Source organism: Bombina bombina, chromosome 4 (assembly GCF_027579735.1).
Source record: "Bombina bombina isolate aBomBom1 chromosome 4, aBomBom1.pri, whole genome shotgun sequence".
Lineage (NCBI taxonomy): Eukaryota > Metazoa > Chordata > Amphibia > Anura > Bombinatoridae > Bombina > Bombina bombina.
The window spans coordinates 1,151,795,575-1,151,817,742 of record NC_069502.1 but is presented as its reverse complement, the minus strand read 5'-3'; the positions used below and the strand labels follow the sequence as shown (position 1 = coordinate 1,151,817,742).

The following is a 22,168-nucleotide window of genomic DNA, read 5'->3' as shown; positions in this document are numbered from 1 at the left end:
ACACTAACCCCAAAACCAGTACTCCCATTTGCTGAAGTCCGGCGAAAGATCTTCATCCCAGCGGCGAAGCATCTTTATCTAGGCTGCTCCATCTTCATCCATCGCGGGACCGGCATCTTTTATCTTCATCCCAGCAGAGGCGGAGCGGTGAGTGGATGCGTGGAGGCGGAGGTCCAGGCGGAGTTCCATCGGTCCGACGTGCAGGTCCTCTTCATGCGATCGACCGCCGCACCTTGAAGATTGAATGCATTGGGGTACCATTGCATTCCTATTGGCTGAAATTTTTTAATCAGCCAATAGGAATGAGAGCTGCTTAAATTAGATTAGGGCTGAATGCCCTTTTAAGGGCAATGCCCATACAAAGACCCTTTTCAGGGCAATGGGTAGATTAGGTTTTTTTTAGTTAGTTTTTTTTTTTTTTTGTGGGTTTGGAGGGGTGAGTTTGTAATGTTAGGGGATGTTTGTTGTAATTTTTTTTAGCAAAAGAGCTGTTAACTTTAGGGCAATGCCCTACAAAAGGCCCTTTTAAGGGCCCTTGGTAGTTTATTATAGATTAGGGTTTTTTTTATTTTGGGGTGTTTTTTTTTTTTTTTTAAAACGTTTTTTTTTTTATTTTTTAGTAATGTTAGGTTTTATTAGTGTAAACTTAGGTTTTATTTTTATTTCACAGGTAAGTTTGTATTTATTTTTAAATAGGTAGTTAGTTACGTCTATTTTATTATGTTAAAGTTAGGGGGTGTTAGGTTTAGGGATTAATATAGTTTAATTTAGGTTGTTGCGATGTGGGGGGCCACAGTTTAGGGGTTAATAGGTTTAGTTAGTGTTGGCGATGTGGGTGTATGGCGGTTTAGGGTTTAATAGGTTTAGTTAGTGTCGGCGATGTCAGGGAACTGTGGTTTAGGGGTTAATAGGTTTAGTTAGTGTCGGCCATGTCAGGGAACTGTGGTTCAGGGGTTAACAGGTTTAGTTAGTGTTAGCGATGTTTGGGAATGGTGGTTTAGGGGTTAATAGGATTATTTAGTGTTATAGTTAGTGTCTGCGATGTCGGGGAAATGCGGTTTAGGGGTTAATAGGTTTAATCAGTGTTCGCGATGTCGGGGAACTGTGATTTAGGGGTTAATAGGTTTAGTTAGTGTCAGCGATGTGGGAGAACTGTGGTTTAGGTGTTAATAGGTTTAGTAAGTGTCGGCGATGTCGGGGAACGGTGGTTTAGGGGTTAGTAGCTTTATTTAGTCATTTAGCTAGTGTCAGCGATGTCAGGGAACTGCAGTTTAGATTATAACAATGAAAAATTCCGAATATGAATAAAGAATGGATCCGAAAATTTGGAAACTGATTTATTTAGTTTTGGAATTTTTCGGGATTTCAGTTATGGTGCCGATTCGGAAATTCAAATTCATTTGAATTGCACATGTCTGGTAATTATTGCCTGTGGTTCTCATGCAAGATATCATGTATTGGGGCATAGATGTTAATGGTAAGTACACCCACTAATGAAACAATAGAAAAGATAGGTGCAACAAGCTTCAATTACATTTCAAACATGATCTCTCCATAATAGTCCATGAATCTGGCCCTTAGTGTTACTAATGGATTTCAAAAGCTTTAGATAAGTAAGTTGTTGCAAGTTTTCTAATGGATTGGAATAACTTTCTAAATATATGCCAATGCAAGACACTTCACAAAGGAATTCTGTTAAATTAGAATGGAGGCCCATATTTATCATTAATATCAATAATATCATGCTACCTTCAGAGTCACATCTCAACTTATGTTTAAAGCCCCTATAGAAGTTTTGTGATTGCTCGAGGGCAAGTAAATATCTATTTGACAAGAACGTCAAAGAAATGAAAACTATTTACTGTAACTCAGCAAGTATTTTGCTTCTTGCGTCAATATTAACCCCTTAAGGACCAGGCATTTCAGACTAAAACTTCCCCAAAAGACCAGAGCGTTTTTAGCATTTTTGCCATCACTACATTTAAACAGAAATAGAGCCTTTTTTTATATTTACCTTTCAAAACTATATATTTTTTTTAGTAGACAACCCAAAGTATTCTAGGCCCATTTTGGTATATTTCATGCCACCATTTCACCGCCAAATGCGATCAAATAAATAAAATCGTTAACTTTTTCACAAACTTTAGGTTTCTCACTTAAATTATTTACAAACAGCTTGTGCAATCATGGCACAAATGGTTGCAAATGCTTCTCTGGGATCCTCTTTGTTCAGAAATAGCAGACATATATGGCTTTGGCATTGTTTTTTGGTAATTAGATTGCCGCTAATTGCAGCTGCTCACCACACTTGTATTATGCCAAGCAGTGAAGGGGTTAATTAGGTAGCTTGTAGGGTTAATTTTAGCTTTAGTGTATAGATTACCCTCCCACATGACACATCCCACCCCCTGATCCCTCCCTGATCCCGCTCCAACAGCTCTCTTCCCTCCCCCATCCCCCAATGGTTACCCCTATCTTAAGTACTGGCAGAAAGTCTGCCAGTATGAAAATAAAAGGCTTTTTTATATATATATTTTTGTTACACCCCAACCTCCCTGATCCCCCTAAACAGCTCTCTAACCCTCCCCCTCTACCTATTAGCCTCCATCGTAGGTACTGGCAGCTGTCTGCCAGTACCCAGTTTTCCCAAATTTGCCAACTTTAGCTTATAAAATAAAAAAATTAAAACAAATTCTGTAGTGTAGCTGCCCCCCAACTCAATTACCCCCCTCCCAGATTGATTTCCCACCTTCATATCCCATCCCTCAGTATGGTCCCCCTCCCCTTCCTACCCCCTCCCTACTTCCCCCTCTGGGTGTTTTATTTCTGTAATGTAGTGGTCCCACCCACCTTCCGCCCTCCTCCAGTAATGGGCCACCCACCTGGCTACCTCCTTTAAATGATCGGCACCACCGCTGCCCAATGCAGATAGGGGAAGGGCACCTACCGCTGAATCCCTGGGACCCCGACCTACCTCCTATAATAGGCCCAAGTGGCATAGAACGCCCCCCTACTACAACGGAGGCCTTCTAGCTCACAGTCCCCCTCCACCCCCTCCGGCTCAGCTCCAGCTCCCTCACCCCCCGAGGGAGAAGAGGGAAGCGAAACACAATTCTGATCCACTGTGTCATTTCCCCAGAGGGGAAGGTGATATCCAGTCCTCAATCTCCATTTCCTCCAACTCCACAGGTCCCTCATCTTCATCCCTGAGGACGAACAGAAACACTTTTGGCATGATCCATATCGAGAAAAAACTTCCAAGGAATCCACAGCAGCAAAGAGGAAGTGGATTCCCTGCTCAACACATATAAAGGGTGAGTAAATCCCTCCCATATCAAATGCAACATTGTAACAACATACATACTCAGCACTCACTCAACCTGGCCTTAACCCTTAGTTTCATTCCAGGCTAGTTGCCCTGCACTATCTTAGGTGTAGGCATCCTGTAGGAGTTAGTAGGGCGTTCCAGGGGGAGTATAGTGAAGTCATTACGTAGGTGTAGGTGGTTTGTCGGAGTTAGCTGGGCGTTCCAGGGGAGTGTAGTTAAGACATGACCTAGGTGTAGGCGGTATTAGGGAGCTAGTTGGGTGATCCTTAGCTAAACTGTGACGTAGATGTAGGCATTCTGTGAGAGTTAGCCGGGCATTCCTGGGTAATAATCTGCACCTTGATAGGCATACATCACTAGCAGTGTGATATATTCCAATCTCTAAAGTACAGGTTACGAGTAGGGTGTCAGCCATGTTTGTCTCTCCACATTTTCAGTGGCGAGACTTTACAGTGTGAGGCACTTAATGTAGGATTAGTTACAGTTAGATCACACAGGCATCATTTGAAGTGTTCCTACACAGAAACCATGTTTTGTTTCAGTGAGCACACTGTATGCGCTATGTAGGAACACTTCAAATACGCCCCTCCTGCTAAAAGTGCCTACAAGTGGCAATGTCGGTGGACTTTTGCAAAAGCCGTGATCCCTATTATTTCTTATGTGAGACACATCACAACTTGTCAGCACTTTGCGGTTCCATCCCCTTTTCTTCAAAATATCAACAGACCAATGGACTGCGAGGCCGACTAGGCCATAAAAGCAGTTTATCGTTGGTCTGTTGAAGCTTTGAATATGTGGCCCTAATTAATGCCTAGGATAAGCATAAGGCTATTCTACTTACTAATTATTGCCTTTGATAAGCATAAGGCTATCCTACCCACTGATTATTGCCTGGAATAAACATAAGGCTATTCTACTTACTAAATAATGCCTGGGATAAAGCATAAGGCTTTCCTATGGACTAGATAAGTTTACACTTTTAGGAAATTTAGGGCAGAGTTCTTGGGCCTATGGTACTTACCTGCTGTCAAATGAGCGAGGCAAGGAGTTCCATATGGTAAGGGAAGCCAGTAGAGGTGTTGACAAAGAGTTGTAGGTGCAGTTCTGGAAAAGTCTTGCAGATGAGTGTGAGAAAATACTGAGAGATGTAGGTCTTGGGCAGAGCAGAGGTGACGGTTACGGAAGAATTTGCAGAAAAGGGCAGAAATATAGGAGGGTGAAGTGTTGGTGAGGGCTTTGTATATTAGGGTAACAATTTAAAATGTTATTCTTGAGACTAAGGGAAGCCAGTAGAGGTGTTGGCAAAGAGTTGTAGCAGATGTGGTGCGATGCTTATGAAAGATAAGCCTGGCAGAGGCATTCATGATGGATTGCAATAGGAACAGGTGGTATCTTGGGAGACCAGAGAAGACAGAATCACAGTAGTCAAGGCGGTCAATGATAAAGGAGTGGATAAGAATCTTAGTTGTGTTTTGTGTAAGGAAGTGACAAATGTAATATGTATTTTTAAGGTGGAAGTGGCAAGAGTTAGTTAAGGACCTAATGCGAAGAGCAAAAGAAAGTTCTGAGTCAAGTTTGACCCCAAGGCAATGGGCCTGAGGGGTATAGATAATGATAGAGTTGACCACAGTAAGTAAGATTTGGGGAATGGGGAGATTGATAGAGGGAGTAAGTAGAAGGAGTTCAGTTTCAAAGAGGTTCTGCTTTAGGTAGTGAGAAGCCATCAAAACTGAGATATTAGCTAGGCAGCTAGTGACATGAGTCAGCAGGAAAAAGGAAATGTTTGGTGCAGAAAGGTAGATACTGAAATCCACAGGACTTGATTAAAGAGCCTAGAGATGTGTAGACTGAGAAAAGAAGGGGACCTAGAACTGAGCTTCGAGGAATCCCAACAGAGAGGGATAGAAGGGATGAGAAGCAGCCAGAGACGGATACACTGAAAGTAAGGATAGAAAGATAATGTCAAAAATACCTAAGGATTTAAGGGTCTGTAGCAACAATACATGGTAAACAGTAATAAAAGCTACAGAGAGGTCTAAAAAAATTACCATGGAGTAGTGACCTTTAGAATTGGCAGTAATCAGGTTGTTTGTCACCTTGGTGATGGCAATTTCAGTAGAGTGTTGGAGGCAAAAAACTGATTGCAAAGGGTCAAAAAGATGGTTAGATAAGAGAAAGTGTTTATCAACAATCTGCTCAAGAAGTTTAGAGGTGAGAAAGAGGAGATATTGGGCAAAAGTTGCAAGAGGATGTTGGATCGAGTGACCTTTTTTAAGAATAGGTGTAATTAGAGCATGTTTAAAGGATGATGGAAATGTACAAGATTTAAGGGAAAAGTTGAATATATGTGTGAGGATAGGTGTAAGAGTAGGGGAAAGTGAACGTAGCAGTTGTGGGAGAATAGGATCAAGGGAACAGCTAGCTTGATTGGAAGATGAAAGGAGAGCAGAAATCTCCTCTGTAACAGGAAAGAATGTGCTGAGTTTTTGGGTAGGCTGATTTTGAAAATTTGCAGTAATGTGTGAGGAGCAAATATTGTTATTGTGGTAGGAGGTTATTTCATGTCGCATGGAGTCAATTTTAGTTTTGATATGTATTGCAAAGTCATGTGCTCTGAAATAAATGGTAATGAGAGGAGTGGGAGGGCAGATCTCATAATATCTAGAAAGAATTTATTACCCTGATAAAACAGACAAGCAAATATTTTACACATTTATATAGCCTGTTTTTCAATTGTGTTTGCTAAGTAGAGCAGTTGTAATTATTGCCTGTGGTTCTCATGCAAGATATAATGTATTGGGGCATAGATGTTAATGTTAAGTACACCCACGAATGAAACAATAGAAAAGATAGGTGCAACAAGCTTCAATTACATTTCAAACAGGATCTCTCCATAATAGTCCATGAATCTTAAGATGGGGGTAACCATTTAGGGGGGTGGTGTCATTAATGGATTTCAAAAGCTTTAGATAAGTAAGTTATTGCAAGTTTTCTAATGGATTGGAATAACTTTCTAAATGTATGCCTATGCAAGATACTTCACACAGGAATTCTGTTAAATTAGAATGGAGACCCAAATTTATCATTAATATCAATAATATCATGCTACCTTCAGAGTTTCCATATAAGGTCACATCTCATCTTATCTTTATAGCCCTTAGATAAGTTATGTGATGGCTCGAGGGAGAATAAATATCTACATGAGAAGTACGTCAAAGAAATGAAACTATTTACTGCAACTCAGCAAGTATTTGGCTTCTTGCATCAATATTAACCCCTTAAGGACCGGGCATTTCAGACTAAAACTTCCCCAAAAGACCAGAGCATTTTTAGCATTTTTGCCATCACTACATTTAAACAGAAAAAGAACCTTTTTTATATTTACCTTTTCAAAACTATATATTTTTTTTAGTAGACAACCTAAAGTATTGATCTAGGCCCATTTTGGTATATTTCATGCCACCATTTCACCGCCAAATGCGATCAAACAAAAAAAAAGTTAACTTTTTCACAAATTTTAGGTTTCTTATTGAAATTATTTACAAACAGTTTGTACAATCATGGCACAAATGGTTGTAAATGCTTAAATAAAAAGAGAGAAGCGCTCAACCTGAGAACGAAAAATAGCATAATAGCTTGTTCTATGGCTAGTTACCACCCAAGAAGCAGCCTCTTTTAGCTTTTAGGTTGTAAATGCTTCTCTGAGATCCTCTTTGTTCAGAAATAGCAGACATATATGGTGTTGGCATTGCTTTTTGGTAATTAGATAGCTGCTAATTGCAGCAGCGCAACACACTTGTATTATGCCCAGCAGTGAAGGGGTTAATTAGGTAGTTTGTATGGTTAATTTTAGCTTAAGTGTATAGATTACCCTCCTACATGACACATCCCACCCCCTGATCCCTCTCAAACAGCTCTCCCTCCCCAATGGTTACCCCCATCTTAAAGGGACACTGAACCCAAATTTTTTCTTTCGTGATTCAGATAGAGCATGCAATTTTAAGCAACTTTCTAATTTACTCCTATTTTCAAATTTTCTTCATTCTCTTGGTATCTTTATTAAAAATGCAAGAATTTAAGTTTAGATGCCGGCCCATTTTGGTGAACAACCTGGGTTGTTCTTGCTGATTGGTGGATACATTCACCCACCAGTAAACAAGTGCTGTCCAGGGTCTGAACACATTTTTTTTAGCTTAGATGTCTTATTTTTCAAATAAAGATAGCAATGGAACGAATAAAAATTGATAATAGGAGTAAATTAGAAAGTTGCTTAAAATTGCATGCTCTATCTGAATCACAAAAGAAAAAATTTGGGTTCAGTGTCCTTTTAAGTACTGGCATAAAGTCTGCCAGCATGAAAATAAAACAATTTTTTTATATATATATATATATATATATATATTTTCTGCAGTGTGGGATCCCCCCTTACCCCCAACCTCCCTGATCCCCCCCCCCCCAAACAGCTCTCTAACCCTCCCCCTCTACCTATTAGCCTCCATCTTAAGTACTGGCAGCTGTCTGCCAGTACCAAGTTTTCCCAAATTTGCCAACTTTAGTTTACAAAATGTAAAATAAATGTAAAAAAAAAATTCTGTAGTGTAGCTGCCCCCTATCTCATTTAACCCCCTCCCAGATTGATTTCTCACCCTCATATACCGTCCCTCAGTATGATCCCTCTCCCCCTCCTACCCCCTCCCTGCTAGGGTTGCCACCTCAGCCATGTTTTCCTGGACAATTATGAGTTACACATGCTGCAGGGTGTGCAGGGAGGAACATGTATTGTGTTTCTGGACAACACTATTTTTATTCCTCCCTGCACACCCTGCAGCATGTGTAATTTATAAGTGTTCTGTATTTTAAGGGACGGTGGCAACCCTACTCCCTGCCGCTCTGGGTGTTTTTCTTCCATAGCGTAGTGGTCCCGTCTACCTCCCACCCTCCTCCAGCAATGGGCCGCCCACCCGACTACCTCTTTACACTCCCACCCACCAACGATCGGCACCATCGCTGCCCGATGCAGAGAGGGTACCTCGGCCCGTCTATTTCTGCGCTGCCCCACTCGTGGGGCGTGCAGATATAGTGCGATCTTGCTAGTTTTAGAGAGATTGTGGCAGAGAGAGGCCCAGGTATGGTGCTGGTCGTTAAGGGTTGTCATTATTCACCTTAAAATAGAAACGTAAAGGACCTGTCCACTTTGGAAATAATTATACAGTAACCACTCTCAGTGTTTTCTTTCCAGTGTTTCTTTATTCCTTTTTAACTTAATTACTGTATATTTGTTTAAAAATGAGACAAAAGTTTCCTAATTTTCATTTAAAGGGACATGAAACCCAATGTATAGATACTGCTATAAAGATGATGAAAAAAAACCTCTCTTTTACTTTTTGGGAAAGGATTTTTAAAATATTTTGTGTAATCTCTTCAAATTAAAAATATTTTCTGAAATGTGAATCAACTGGGGAAGTATACAATTGTGCTTAAAATGCTGTTTAAATACAGTAACTGCAAAAATGAGAAGAAGAAAAATGTGAAAAATGGCTCAGTACTGAAAAGGTTAAATTCTGGCTCACCTCTCTGTCCTGCATTTCACCTTCTTAAGCAAAGACTTATTGATTTTTATTTATTGTTTTTTTTTAATATGTAATTTACATTCAACACACATCCTGATGGTGCACTAACACTAACTCAACTTCTCTTCTGAATATCTCAATTTATTTTACATTTTCTAAAAATGGGCATTTAAATTAAGTTTTTATTTTTTTCAAAATGATGTCACCTGGCGTGAAAATTAACAATTTTTTTGCATTGTTTTGTTTTTTAAACATCATCTTTATTGAAGTTTTGCAGGATTTACAAAATATACAACACAAGGGCACCTCCTTACAACCTAATAGTGAAAATTCATTTAAATAAAAGAGTAAGGTAAACTTATCAGACCCCAGAACCCTTTTTATTTTCAGATGCTGAGTAGCTTTCTCACCCTCCTCCAAATAGATTTGGCCAACAAAACCTCAGTTGTCTCATCTGAAATCTTTGGAGGGGACAGACAAAGCAACAATAACTGAATCTTATGACCCCTATATGGGTATCCATTTCGCATTAGATAAATAAAACTCTGGACACATGGATGGGTGTAAAGGCCGCAGCCCGCATTTATTAAATAATTAATAAATCAATTCATAAAACTCAACGATTTTATTAACCATAAACATTTAACCTGATAACATAAGGTGCTAGTTCCCAGGGATGTACCTTCCACTGGCTTACCACCAGGTACATCCCCCCCCAAACTCTCCCGCCTCTTTAGGGAGGTACCAACTTACTTAACATCCAGATCTAAAACACCCCGCCAGATCTAGACTAACCAAGCCCACTGCGACAACCAAATACCAGGGAGGGAGGGCGGGAACTTTCCCCTTGCGACTGAAGAGGCTAAAGAGACAGGACCGCTTCCGCTGCGTGCCTAAATTCCCCAGCCCCAGGCTCCGCCTCACCCTCTCTAGTCTGCTCCATTCCCGCAATAGGGGTCAAATTCCCCTCCGTCCATGCTCTCCTCCAGGGAGCACTGACCCCTATATGGGTATCCATTTCGCATTAGATAAATAAAACTCTGGACACATGGATGGGTGTAAAGGCCGCAGCCCGCATTTATTAAATAATTAATAAATCAATTCATAAAACTCAACGATTTTATTAACCATAAACATTTAACCTGATAACATAAGGTGCTAGTTCCCAGGGATGTACCTTCCACTGGCTTACCACCAGGTACATCCCCCCCAAACTTTCCCGCCTCTTTAGGGAGGTACCAACTTACTTAACATCCAGATCTAAAACACCCCGCCACAGCACGTCATAAACGTGCCTACCCCACCCGGGCTAAGGCCTTCAACACCCCTTCCTTGATGTTAAAATTAAAGAGGTGAAGGCCCACTTCATTTAAGTGTACCCCATCCTTCAAAAAGAAACACCGCCCTGTCTCGCCCTCAAACTCCACGTGGCAAATGCCAACCCCCCCAATTTTAGCCACAAAACTACTAATTGACCTATTTACTTTCTTCCTGGAGGCCTCCAGCTTTCTAAAGTCCCAAGCTGCCCTCCACACCGACCTGGGTTCAATATCCGACCATACAATCACCAGGTCAGGGAACAACTCCCGCAACCTAACCAAATCCCTCTTAATTCTATCCAATAAATCCTTCTGGGATAAAAACCCCAAATCGTTCCCCCCTGCGTGAATAACCAAAATCGCTGGAGGCCGGAATAACCTGGCATAATCCACCACCCTCCTAAGCAACTGGTCCCACCTCAACCCCCGAATCCCAAACCATCTCAACACCACTGTCTCCTCATTGAGCTTTAGTTGAATGCCCTGATCTGTCACTGCCGCTGCCTTCCGGGCCCAATAAATGTAGGAATGCCCCACAATCCAACAATGAACTGGACCTGTCAAAACAAAAGAACAGACTAAACTCTCAACTCTGGTCGGACATAAGACTTAAAACATCCAGACTTCCAGCCACCAATTCTCTTAATCACATTCTCACCTAAACCTAAGTTAGCCGCCTCCGTAGCCGCCCCGATCCGGAAAGAATGTGTACCGAACTCTTCTGCTGCATAACCTAAACCTGCCAAAGCCCTCCTAAAAACTGCCAAAAATTGGAATCGAGATAAGCTCGACCCATCAATGTGAACGAATAACGGCTGACTAAAGTTCGGGCGAACCGCCAAATAGGCTTCAATAACCGCCACAGGGCAACAACTCCCTCCTGTTTCTTTAATCTGCAACCACCTCCCCAACCCATTCTGGTCCGTTTTAGACTTCCTCAACCATACCCACAACACCCGATCCATAATGGACACGTCCTGGGCCCACAAACCCCCAACATCCCTTCTATTTGCCCCAACCAATTCTGATACGCGAAATGCCCCAAAAAATGCTAACGCAAACGCAGCCCGGAAAACTTTGAGGAACACACTGTCCCTAAAGAATCCACTAACTGCTTTAAGGTATTGAACACCACTGGGCGCCTTTTGTCTTTGGACACCTGACCTCTACCAATTCCCCTGACTGCCAATTGAATCACAAACAATTTAGTTAAATCTTCCCAGCCTAATAATTTGAAAAGAAACCCCATTGCTGCTATGGTTTTTCGAACTTTTGATTTTGACCAACCCCACACACCCCAGTCCCCAATCCATACTAGAAATCCATGAATCCACTCCTCCCTAGAGGATCCCAGACCCTCCTCAATCACAAACTGAAACCACTGCCTCCAAGCAGATACATATGCAACCCAAGTACCTTGAGCTACTGCTCCCCTTGCCACTCGGATTAGATCCAGCACTTCAGCTCCCACAGTTCCGGTGGACATCCGACTCCTTCTTTCTCCGCCTCTGGTGCCACTTCCCAGAACCTCTCCCACTGGAAGGCAACCTGGCACATGAACAGCACGAAATAAAACATTAATTTGCATACAGTCCAACACAAACATCCTCAGCAGGCGCACCACCGGCAATGAACTAGATGTGAGCTTGTTAATTGCGAACACCACCCCTAGATTGTCCGTATGGAACACCACCTTCCTATCCCGAAGCCTATCCTTCCACACTCTCAAAGCCACCACCAATGGGAATAATTCAAGGAAAACCAAATTCTTAGTAATCCCCGCCTGTTTCCACTCCACCGGCCACAATCCCACAGACCAACTCCCTTGACAGTATGCCCCGTATCCCACTGACCCCGCTGCATCCGTGAACAAATGAAGTTCCTCGTTCGAAATTGCCTCCCCTTGCACCAGTGCCTTCCCATTGAAATCTTCTAGAAATTTCAACCATACCTTGAGATCCTCTTTAAGGTCCTTCCCTAGCCGGATCCAATGGCGCGGATCACGCACACCAACCGTTGCCAACGACAGCCTTCTACAAAATACTCTCCCCACCGGGATGATTCTGCATGCAAAATTAAGCTTGCCAGCTAACGATTGAATCTCACGAAGCTTCAGCTTCCTCTTCCTCAAGACCCCCACAATGACCGTTTTAAGGTCCTCCACCTTTTCCAACGGGAGCCGACATTCCATTCTTCCGGAATCAATTTCAATGCCCAGAAAACTCAAGACTGTTGTTGGACCCTCCGTCTTTTCATGAGCCACCGGGATGCCAAAGTCATCAGCCACCGCAAAGAAATGCTCCATCAACCGAGCACAATCCGAGTCATCTGACTTACCCACAAACAGGAAATCGTCCAAATAATGGACCATTGACCTCAAACCCGATACCTGTCTCACCACCCATTCCACAAAAGTGCTGAACTTTTCAAAGTACGCACATGATATGGAGCAACCCATAGGCAGGCAAAGATTCACGTAAAAGGCCCCCCCAAAGAAGCAACCAAGTAAGTGATGACACCGTGGGTGCACCGGTAACAGCCGAAAGGCCGCCTCCACGTCCACTTTCCCATCAACGCTCCCACACCCGCTGCGGACACCAGGCTAACAGCCTTATCAAAGGAAACATACCTCACCGCCGCCATCTGAGGATCAATGCCGTCGTTAACCGATGACCCTTTCGGGTAAGACAGGTGATGGATCATACGGAATTGTCCGGCCACCTTCTTGGGGACCACCCCAAGTGGGGACACCCTCAAATTAGCCAATGGGGGGAGAGGAAACGGACCCGCCATTCTCCCCAATGCCACTTCCTTATCCAATTTCCCCTGAACCACCTCTGGGAACTCCCTTGCTGACTTCAGATTCCCCGAAATTTGACACTCCCCACCCTCTTTGAACGGTATCCAAAACCCAGAACTAAAGCCCGTTAACAGAAGCTCCGCGTCCCTCGCCTTCCCCCTAACCTTAGCGAACCGTTCTAACCAGGGCACCATCTTTTTTACCCTCACCGGGGTCCTGGCCCTTAGCAGGGTCCCCTGCTTTTCCATTTCCACCTTTCTTGAAGCATCTGACCCAAGGGTGAGAGCCTTCGCAGCCCGAACATGCATGCTTGTATTTGCATCCACTCCCGAACTTGCACTGGCCTTCATTGTATTGAAAACACAGCCCTTTCCTGATGGCCACTGCTGCGCTTCCCCCTGTAATCCCCCCGACTGTGCTACCACTCGCCGACACTCCCCCCCCCCACTGGAGCCACGAAAGGACCCCCGTAACGGAGTCATCAACTCCAACCAGACGCCCATGTCTCGGTCGTCCCACCGCATCTCAGGTCTAACTGCCATACGCTGACGAAAATGTTCGTCATACCGCCACCATGCTAAACCCCCATAAGTGCGACATGCCCCCGAAATTTCATCATAGTAGCAAAAAAGGGCGGAACACTGATCCGGGGATTTCTCCCCAATCACTGACGCTAGAATACAAAAGGCCCTAGACCAGTTAGAAAGTGTTTTAGGCAACTTACGGTATCTCTTCTTCCTCTCGTCTTCTTCTTTCTTCTCCTTGTCCTTTGCGTCTTCTTTGATCTCCATCAACTGTTCCAGGGGTAACAACGAAAATATCTCCAAATATTCCCTCTTCCATATCTTCTCTTTGACATCCTGCGTCAAGTGTATCCCTAATGGTCCAATAGAACACAGGCACGGCCTCCTTAATGCGCTCTCTGGTACCTTCACAGTCTCCCCTGTCACAGCCCCGTCCTTCTTCTGTCCCTGAAGCTCCCCAGCCACCTGACCAACAACACCCGCCCCTGCAGCCACTCCCGTTGCGGGAGCCCCTCCTTCTTTCCCAGCACTCCAGGCCGTCGCCACGCTTCCTCCCTGTCCCTCTGACTGCTTCTCAAATTGCGCCAATAATCCCTTTAACCCAGTCACCAACGCCTGTTGCGCCAATCCTACACCATGCTCACCACCATCCACACCCACTGCACTCCTGGCACCCTCACCTGTGGTCCTGGGCGCCGTTGCCACTGCTACCGGTCCGGATTCCTTCGCTCGCTCCGCTCCCCTCGTCACTGACTGATGCCTGACTTCGCGCTCCCTGGGCCTGTATGCCCTCCGCCTCGGCGATGGTGACCTGGACCTCCGTCTCCTGCCGCTCCGATCCGCCGCTCTCTCCAGCCTTCCCCATGTTGGGGACCGCCTGTCAGGCCTATGCCGTGCTCTCTCCCTGGGCGACCGAGAGTGATCCCTACGCCGTTCCGCACCTGATCTTCGTGGGCTATAGCGCTCCAGGGTATCCCTACCCTGAGGCCGTATCTGTGGAGAGGAGACAGTGAGAGGCCTATCCTGATCCCCCCCTTATCCCCCCTAACACTCCCCCCCCTGGACCTCACTTCTTGCTCTCTAACCCCTTCCTCCCTTTGCCCCCCTAAACCTGGTGATAGTGCTCTAATCAATTGCTGTAACGTGGCCAGGTCTCCTACCTGCCGTTGGCCCACTGGTCCAGCTGACGTTCCTTCCCCCGGATCATCCATCTCCAAATCGCTGTACGTGTAGTCAAAGCACAGCGCATCCCCCTCCAGGTCCTGTCCTGCTGGTTCAACAGAAATGTCTGTCCCACCTGCCACCTGGGCAATTTCCTCTTGCCCTACACCTGTAGAGGGTAAACAACAAACATTAGGCCCCTCCCTAACCTGCCTTCCTTTACCCCTACCTGCCTGACCCCCTCTTTTCTGCCTCCCTCCCCCTTTTCCTCTCAAGGGCCCTTTACCTTTTAGCTGCGACCCCCTACCTGCTGCATGACCTACTCCCTCCCCCCCCACCCTGCTATCTTTAGCTCGCACCTCTACTAATTGAGTACCCTCTTTAATTAATTGTTTACCCGTTTTACTCCTTGTCCCTGTACCTCTGGTGCCATTTCCCGCCCTAACTGATGCCATCCGGCTCCCACCTTCCACCGCCAACAAATCCCCTGTCTCCCCTCCAGTAGCGACCCTTCCACTTATCCTCCTGTCACTCCCACAGTCCCCTGCCTCTACCCCACTGTGAGCCCTTCTTTGGATACCCCCCCTCCATGTGCCTGTCACTGCTCCATTAGCCTCCTGCTGCTCCCGATCACACCGCAAGGCCCAGGGAGTCCCCTCCCCTGCCGTAAGCTGCTCCCCCGGGGCCGCCATCCTCATGCCCCTTCCATCAGCCAGCCCGCCCTGATCAAGGCCCAGCCCTCCACTTCTGGCACTCTTACCTGCCGTGGACCTGGTCCTGATCCCAGCCTCCTCACCGCACGCGGCCTCCATCGACCTCCTCCGCAGCCGCTCTTGACCCGCACCGCCACTCCTTCGATCGCCCGACAGGCCTCCGGATCCACCCCCCCGCCGGGGGGCTCCGTCACCACTGCTCCCGACATCCGGCGACAACCGCACAGGAGGCCGCGACCTCCTCTGCGGCCGGCCGTCACTGCTCCTGCCATCCGCAGCTCCGGGAAGATTGGCGGCGGCCAGGTAGTCCCTGAGCCACGCCGTTCCACGTGCTGCCGCCATCCGATTTACCTCCTGTAAGACCGCGTCCATACTCTGAGGCCTCTTCACTCGCAAGCTGCACCAACTTTCCCCTTGCGACTGAAGAGGCTAAAGAGACAGGACCGCTTCCGCTGCGCGCCTAAATTCCCCAGCCCCAGGCTCCGCCTCACCCTCTCTAGCCTGCTCCATTCCCGCAATAGGGGTCAAATTCCCCTCCGTCCATGCTCTCCTCCAGGGAGCACTTCACATTAGCTCACTCCCCCAGCATAGAAGAGTCTAAGCTATACAAGGACTGATAATAGGAAGCAAATTATTTTCCAAAATCGTTTGGTGAAAAGTATATGCTGCTTCAAATTATTTGCAAGTCAATGATCATCCCTGTTACCCTTATGATAAAATTGTTGTTTCTGTTTGAACAGAGCTCCCTTGATCCTTTGTGTCTGCAAGATTTGAGGAGTTGAGAAATTAGTCCCATGTAGCTTCTTCAACTGAAATATTGCTTTAGTTAGTGAGAAGCCATCCAGACTGATATTTTAGCTAGGCAGTTAGTGACACGAGTTAGCAGGGAAATGAAAATGTCTGGTGCAGAAAGGTAGATTTTGGTGTCATCAGAATAAAGATGATACTGTAAGCCACAGGACTTGATTAAAGTGCCTAGAGACGATGTGTAGACTAAGAAAATAAGGGGACCTAGAACTGAGCCTTGAGGAACCCCAACAGAGAGGGATAGAAGGGAGGAGAAGCAGCCAGAGAAGTATACACTAAAAGTATGGTTAGAAAGATAATGTCAAAAATACCCAAGGATTGAAGGGTCTGTAGTAGCGATATACATGGTCAACAGTATTAAAAGCTACAGAGAGGTCTAAAAAGATTAGCCTGGAGTAGTGACCTTTAGACTTGTCAGTAAGCAGGTCATTTGTCACCTTGGTGATGGCAATTTTGGTAGAGTGTTGGAGGCAAAAGCCAGATTGCAAAAGGGTCAAGAAGATGGTTAAATGAGAGAAAGTGTGATAAGTGTTTATCAACAATTTGCTCAAGAAGTTTAGAGGCGACAAAGAGGGGATATTGGGCGATAGTTGCAAGAGGATGTTGGATCGAGTGACCTTTTTTAGGAATAGGTGTAATTAGAGCATGTTTAAGGGATGTTGGAAATGTACAAGATTTAAGGGACGGGTTGAATATATGTGTGAGGATAGGTGTAAGAGTAGGGGAAAGTGAAGGTAGCAGTTGTGAGGGAACAGAATCAAGGGAAGAGCTAGTATGATGGGAAGATGAAAGGAGAGCAGAAATCTCCTCTGTAACAGGAGATAATGTGCTGAGTTTTTGGGTAAACTGATTTTGCAAATTTGCAGTAATGTTTGAGGAGTAGATATTGTTATTGTGGTAGGAGGTTATTTCATTTCACTTGGAGTCAATTTTAGTTTTGAAATGTATTGTAAAGTCATGTGCTCTGAAATAAATGGTAATGAGAGGAGTGGTAGGGCAGTTCTCATAATATCTAGAAAGAATACATTACCCTAATAAAACAGACAAGCAAATATTTTGCACATTTATATAATCTGTTTTACAATCGTGTTTGCGAAGTACAGCAGTTGTAATTATTGCCTGTGGGTCTCGTGCATTGTGTATTGGGGCATAGATGTTAATGGTGCAACAAATTTCAGTTATTGCAAGTTTTCTAGTGGATTGGAATAACTTTCTAAATGTATGCCCATGCAAGACACTTTACACAGGAATTCTGTTGAATTAGAATGGAGTCCCATATCCATTTTTTGATCATTAATATTAATAATATCATGCTACCTTCAGAGTTTACATATAAGGTCACATCTCATCTTATCTTTATAGTCCTTAGAGAAGTTTTGTGATTGCTCGAGGGCGAGTAAATATCTATACAGCAAACACGTCAAAGAAATGAAAACTATTTACTGCAACTCAGCAAGTATTTTGCTTCTTGCGTCAATATTTCTCCCATCTGAAATATGTCATTAATGTAAAGGAATTTCTGAATTTCCTTGGTGATATCGTCCACGCTATGATCAGTTTGTAGAAAGTTAGACAATCTCGAAGAGGAGAAAACCTCTGGAATTACTCAGAAGGGCTCTTTTGGCATAAACTGCATCATGAGCAGGAAAGGCCCACATTTGACTTTTCACCCAAATTGATTTAAATCTAATGTCCATAAATCACAAAAATAGGAAAATTGTGTATAGTTATTATGAGGTATAGAAAAGAAAGTATACATTTGGAGAGAAGTAGGTCTGGGGCAGAGCAGAGGTGGGGGTTAGGGGAGTATTTGCAGACAAGGGCAGAAATATAGAAGGGTGAAGTGTTAGTGAGGGCTTTGTATGTTAGGGTCAAAATTTTGAATTTTGTTTTTGAGTCTATGGGTTTGATTTATGAAGGTGGCGGACAGCAATACACCCGATCGAATGCAATCGGGCTGATTGACACCCCCTGCTAGCGACCAATCTGCAGGGGGCAGTATTGCACCAGCAGTTCATAAGAACTGCTGGTGCAATGATAAATGCTGACAGCATATGCTGTCGGAATTTATCGATGTGCAGCGGACATGATACGCTACATTGTATCATGTCCGCTCGCACATTAATAAATTGACCCCTATAAGTTATTTTGAGGTATAGAGAAGAAAGTATAAATTCTACCCAAATTATTGAGGTACATGCACATCCACTTCTCTTCAATAAAGAGTACTCTTACAAATAACCACATCCCCTACAACATTAAAATCCCCCAGGGCAAGGAGACATGACTAATCATTTCCACTTATTCCAATGATGCATGCAACTCATCTGGTATATATATATATATAGACAATGACCAGGCTACATACCAATGTTATGCCTCTGAGTTCTCAGTTCGGATATCTGTTTCAGAAGCACTTAAGGGTTTCTGTACACTTTGTTTTCTTTCCTGGGATTCCCTAACTGGTTCTAATGATTTATCTACTGTCAAATCTATTTTCTCACGTTAATAAATAATTATCTATCTTTAAATAGCTTCCTAAGCCTGCATTCTTTGAATGGACATTGTTGAAGAGCATGTGCCAGTATGTTAACCTGTAGCCTTTATTGACATCTCTGATTTGACCTTTTTTTGTTTGTATTTGACCTTTCCTTTGCCTTGTGTTTCTGCACTTTGATGCTCATCTGGACCTTGGCCTGTTCTACTGACACTGCTTCTGCCTCCTGATTTTGTGCCTATCTGCCTCTTTTTTTGTTGTGGTGATAACGGCTTAGTCTGTATGTAATAATAACAACCATAACATTTGCTATGTTTATTCTAAGTGTGCACATGGACTGTTCTATAATTTTATCTGAAGGTGGTATTATCTTTTTTATATATAATGTCCTGTTCTTTTATGTTGTGCTGGTTTCAGGTATTAAGATGTTTTAAACTGTTGCGGATATCTGGTTGCTTTTTTATGATAATTGTATCATTCTAACACTTGGAGACGTAACCTTTTTACTCATTTATTCTTATGTATGTCTTGTACTTTTATTATATGAAATATAATTTCCTTGGTATCTTTAGCATTTAAGCTCCCTCATTTCATTTTCGTTTGCTGTACTCTTTGAAAATTGACCCTTGCCCTTCTGCAAAGCCTTCCTGTGGTACCAGTCCTAGCCTGCCTTCCTGTGGTACCAGTCATAGCCTACCTTCCTGTGGTACCAGTCATAGCCTGCCTTCCTGTGGTACCAGTCATAGCCTACCTTCCTGTGGTACCAGTCATAGCCTACCTTCCTGTGGTACCAGTCATAGCCTGCCTTCCTGTGGTACCAGTCCTAGCCTGCCTTCCTGTGGTACCAGTCATAGCCTGCCTTCCTGTGGTACCAGTCATAGCCTGCCTTCCTGTGGTACCAGTCATAGCCTGCCTTCCTGTGGTACCAGTCATAGCCTACCTTCCTGTGGTACCAGTCATAGCCTGCCTTCCTGTGGTACCAGTCATAGCCTACCTTCCTGTGGTACCAGTCATAGCCTGCCTTCCTGTGGTACCAGTCATAGCCTGCCTTTCTGTGGTACCAGTCATAGCCTGCCTTTCTGTACCAGTCATAGCCTGCCTTCCTGTGGTACCATTCATAGCCTTCCTTCCTGTGGTACCAGTCATAGCCTGCCTTCCTGTGGTACCAGTCATAGCCTGCCTTCCTGGGGTACCAGTCATAGCCTGTCTGCCTTCCTGTGGTACCAGTCATAGCCTGCCTTAATGTGGTACCAGTCATAGCCTGCCTTCCTGTGGTACCAGTCATAGCCTGCCTTCCTGTGGTACCAGTCATAGTCTGCCTTCCTGTGGTACCAGTGACAGTCTGCCTTCCTGTGGTACCAGTCATAGCCTGCCTTCCTGTGGTACCAGTCATAGCCTACCTTCCTGTGGTACCAGTCATAGCCTGCCTTCCTGTGGTACCAGTCCTAGCCTGCCTTCCTGTGGTACCAGTCATAGCCTGCCTTCCTGTGGTACCAGTCATAGCCTGCCTTCCTGTGGTACCAGTCATAGCCTGCCTTCCTGTGGTACCAGTCATAGCCTGCCTTCCTGTGGTACCAGTCATAGCCTACCTTCCTGTGGTACCAGTCATAGCCTGCCTTCCTGTGGTACCAGTCATAGCCTACCTTCCTGTGGTACCAGTCATAGCCTGCCTTCCTGTGGTACCAGTCATAGCCTGCCTTTCTGTGGTACCAGTCATAGCCTGCCTTAATGTGGTACCAGTCATAGCCTGCCTTCCTGTGGTACCAGTCATAGCCTGCCTTCCTGTGGTACCAGTCATAGTCTGCCTTCCTGTGGTACCAGTGACAGTCTGCCTTCCTGTGGTACCAGTCATAGCCTGCCTTCCTTTTCTTTATTAAAAATGCAAGAATTTAAGTTTAGATGCCGGCCCATTTTTGGTGAACAACCTGGGTTGTTCTTGCTGATTGGTGGATACATTCACCCACCAGTAAACAAGTGCTGTCCAGGGTCTGAACACATTTTTTTTAGCTTAGATGCCTTATTTTTCAAATAAAGATAGCAATGGAACGAAGAAAAATTGATAATAGGAGTAAATTAGAAAGTTGCTTAAAATTGCATGCTCTATCTGAATCACAAAAGAAAAAATTTGGGTTCAGTGTCCTTTTAAGTACTGGCATAAAGTCTGCCAGCGAGAAAATAAAACGATTTTTATATAAATTCCTTTTTAACTTAATTACTGTATATTTGTTTAAAAATGAGACAAAAGTTTCCTAATTTTCATTTAAAGGGACATGAAACCCAATGTATAGATACTGCTATAAAGATGATGTAAAAATCCCTTTCTTTTACTTTTGGGAAAGGATTTTTAAAATATTTTGTGTAATCTCTTCAAATTAAAAATATTTTCTGAAAAGTGAATCAAGGGGTCGATCCGATAAAAATCGTCGCCCGCAAAAGCCGGCGACGCCAATATTTGCGCTGGTTTGGTATCCTATATACGGCGTAACTTAGAAGTTATGCGAGTATATTTCTGCCGTCGCCCGTAGTTTTTTGGGCCATAGGCAGGTATACCAAACCAGCGCAGTTTGGTATCCAATATACAGCGTAAGGACTTACGTGGCGAAAATGGAGAAATCTTACTCCATTTTCACCTCGCCACAAAAAGCAGCCGTAAGAAGCCTTACGCTGACTATTGGAGCCCCATAACTCACTAAACTAGCTAGAAAATAAACCTAACACCTAACGCATGCACAATGTCTATCTAGCTGTCACCCGCGATCTGCTAAATAAAACCTAACACCTAACGCATGCGCAATGTCTATCTACCTGTCAACCGCGATCCCCCACCGCAATCCCTAATAAAGTTATTAACCTCTAAACCGCCGCTCCCGTACCCCGCCGCTATCTACATAAACTAACCACCTACTGTGAGCCCCTAAAACCGCCGCCATCTACCTTATCTATCACCTAATGTGAACCCCTAAAACCGCCGCCATCTACCTTATCTATCCCCTAATCTGACCCCTTACACCGCCGCCACCTATATAAAAATTATTAACCCCTAATCTAATCCCCCTATACCGCCACCAGCTATATTAATATTATTAACCCCTAATCTAATCCCCCTAAAGTAATAAACTCTATTACCAGCCCTTAAAAGGGCCTTTTGCGGGGCTTTGCCCCAAAGTAAACAGCTCTTTTGCCCTATAACCTGCCCTCCCTACACCGCCGCCACCTATATTAATAGTATTAACCCCTAATGTAAGCCCCTTACACCGCCGCCATCTCTATTAAAATTATTAACCCCTAATTTAATCTACCTACCCCGCCGCCAGCTATATTATCTATATTAACCCTAAGTATATTATAGTTAATATAGTTATTACATTATATATATTAACTATATTAACCCTAATTATATTAGGGTTAATATAGTTACTATAGTATTTATATTAACTATATTAACTCTA

The 22,168-nt window shown here is 44.1% G+C and overlaps 1 long non-coding RNA gene across 1 annotated transcript in view; it reads left to right on the top strand.

Moving 5' to 3' along the window:
• The first annotated feature begins 3,193 nt into the window (after positions 1-3,193).
• Positions 3,194-22,168, top strand: part of LOC128655805 (uncharacterized) — a 50,474-nt gene continuing 31,499 nt past the window's right edge. The window contains exon 1 of the long non-coding RNA XR_008401910.1: positions 3,194-3,314. This is a non-coding gene — a long non-coding RNA (uncharacterized LOC128655805). The remainder of the gene's footprint in view (positions 3,315-22,168) is intronic.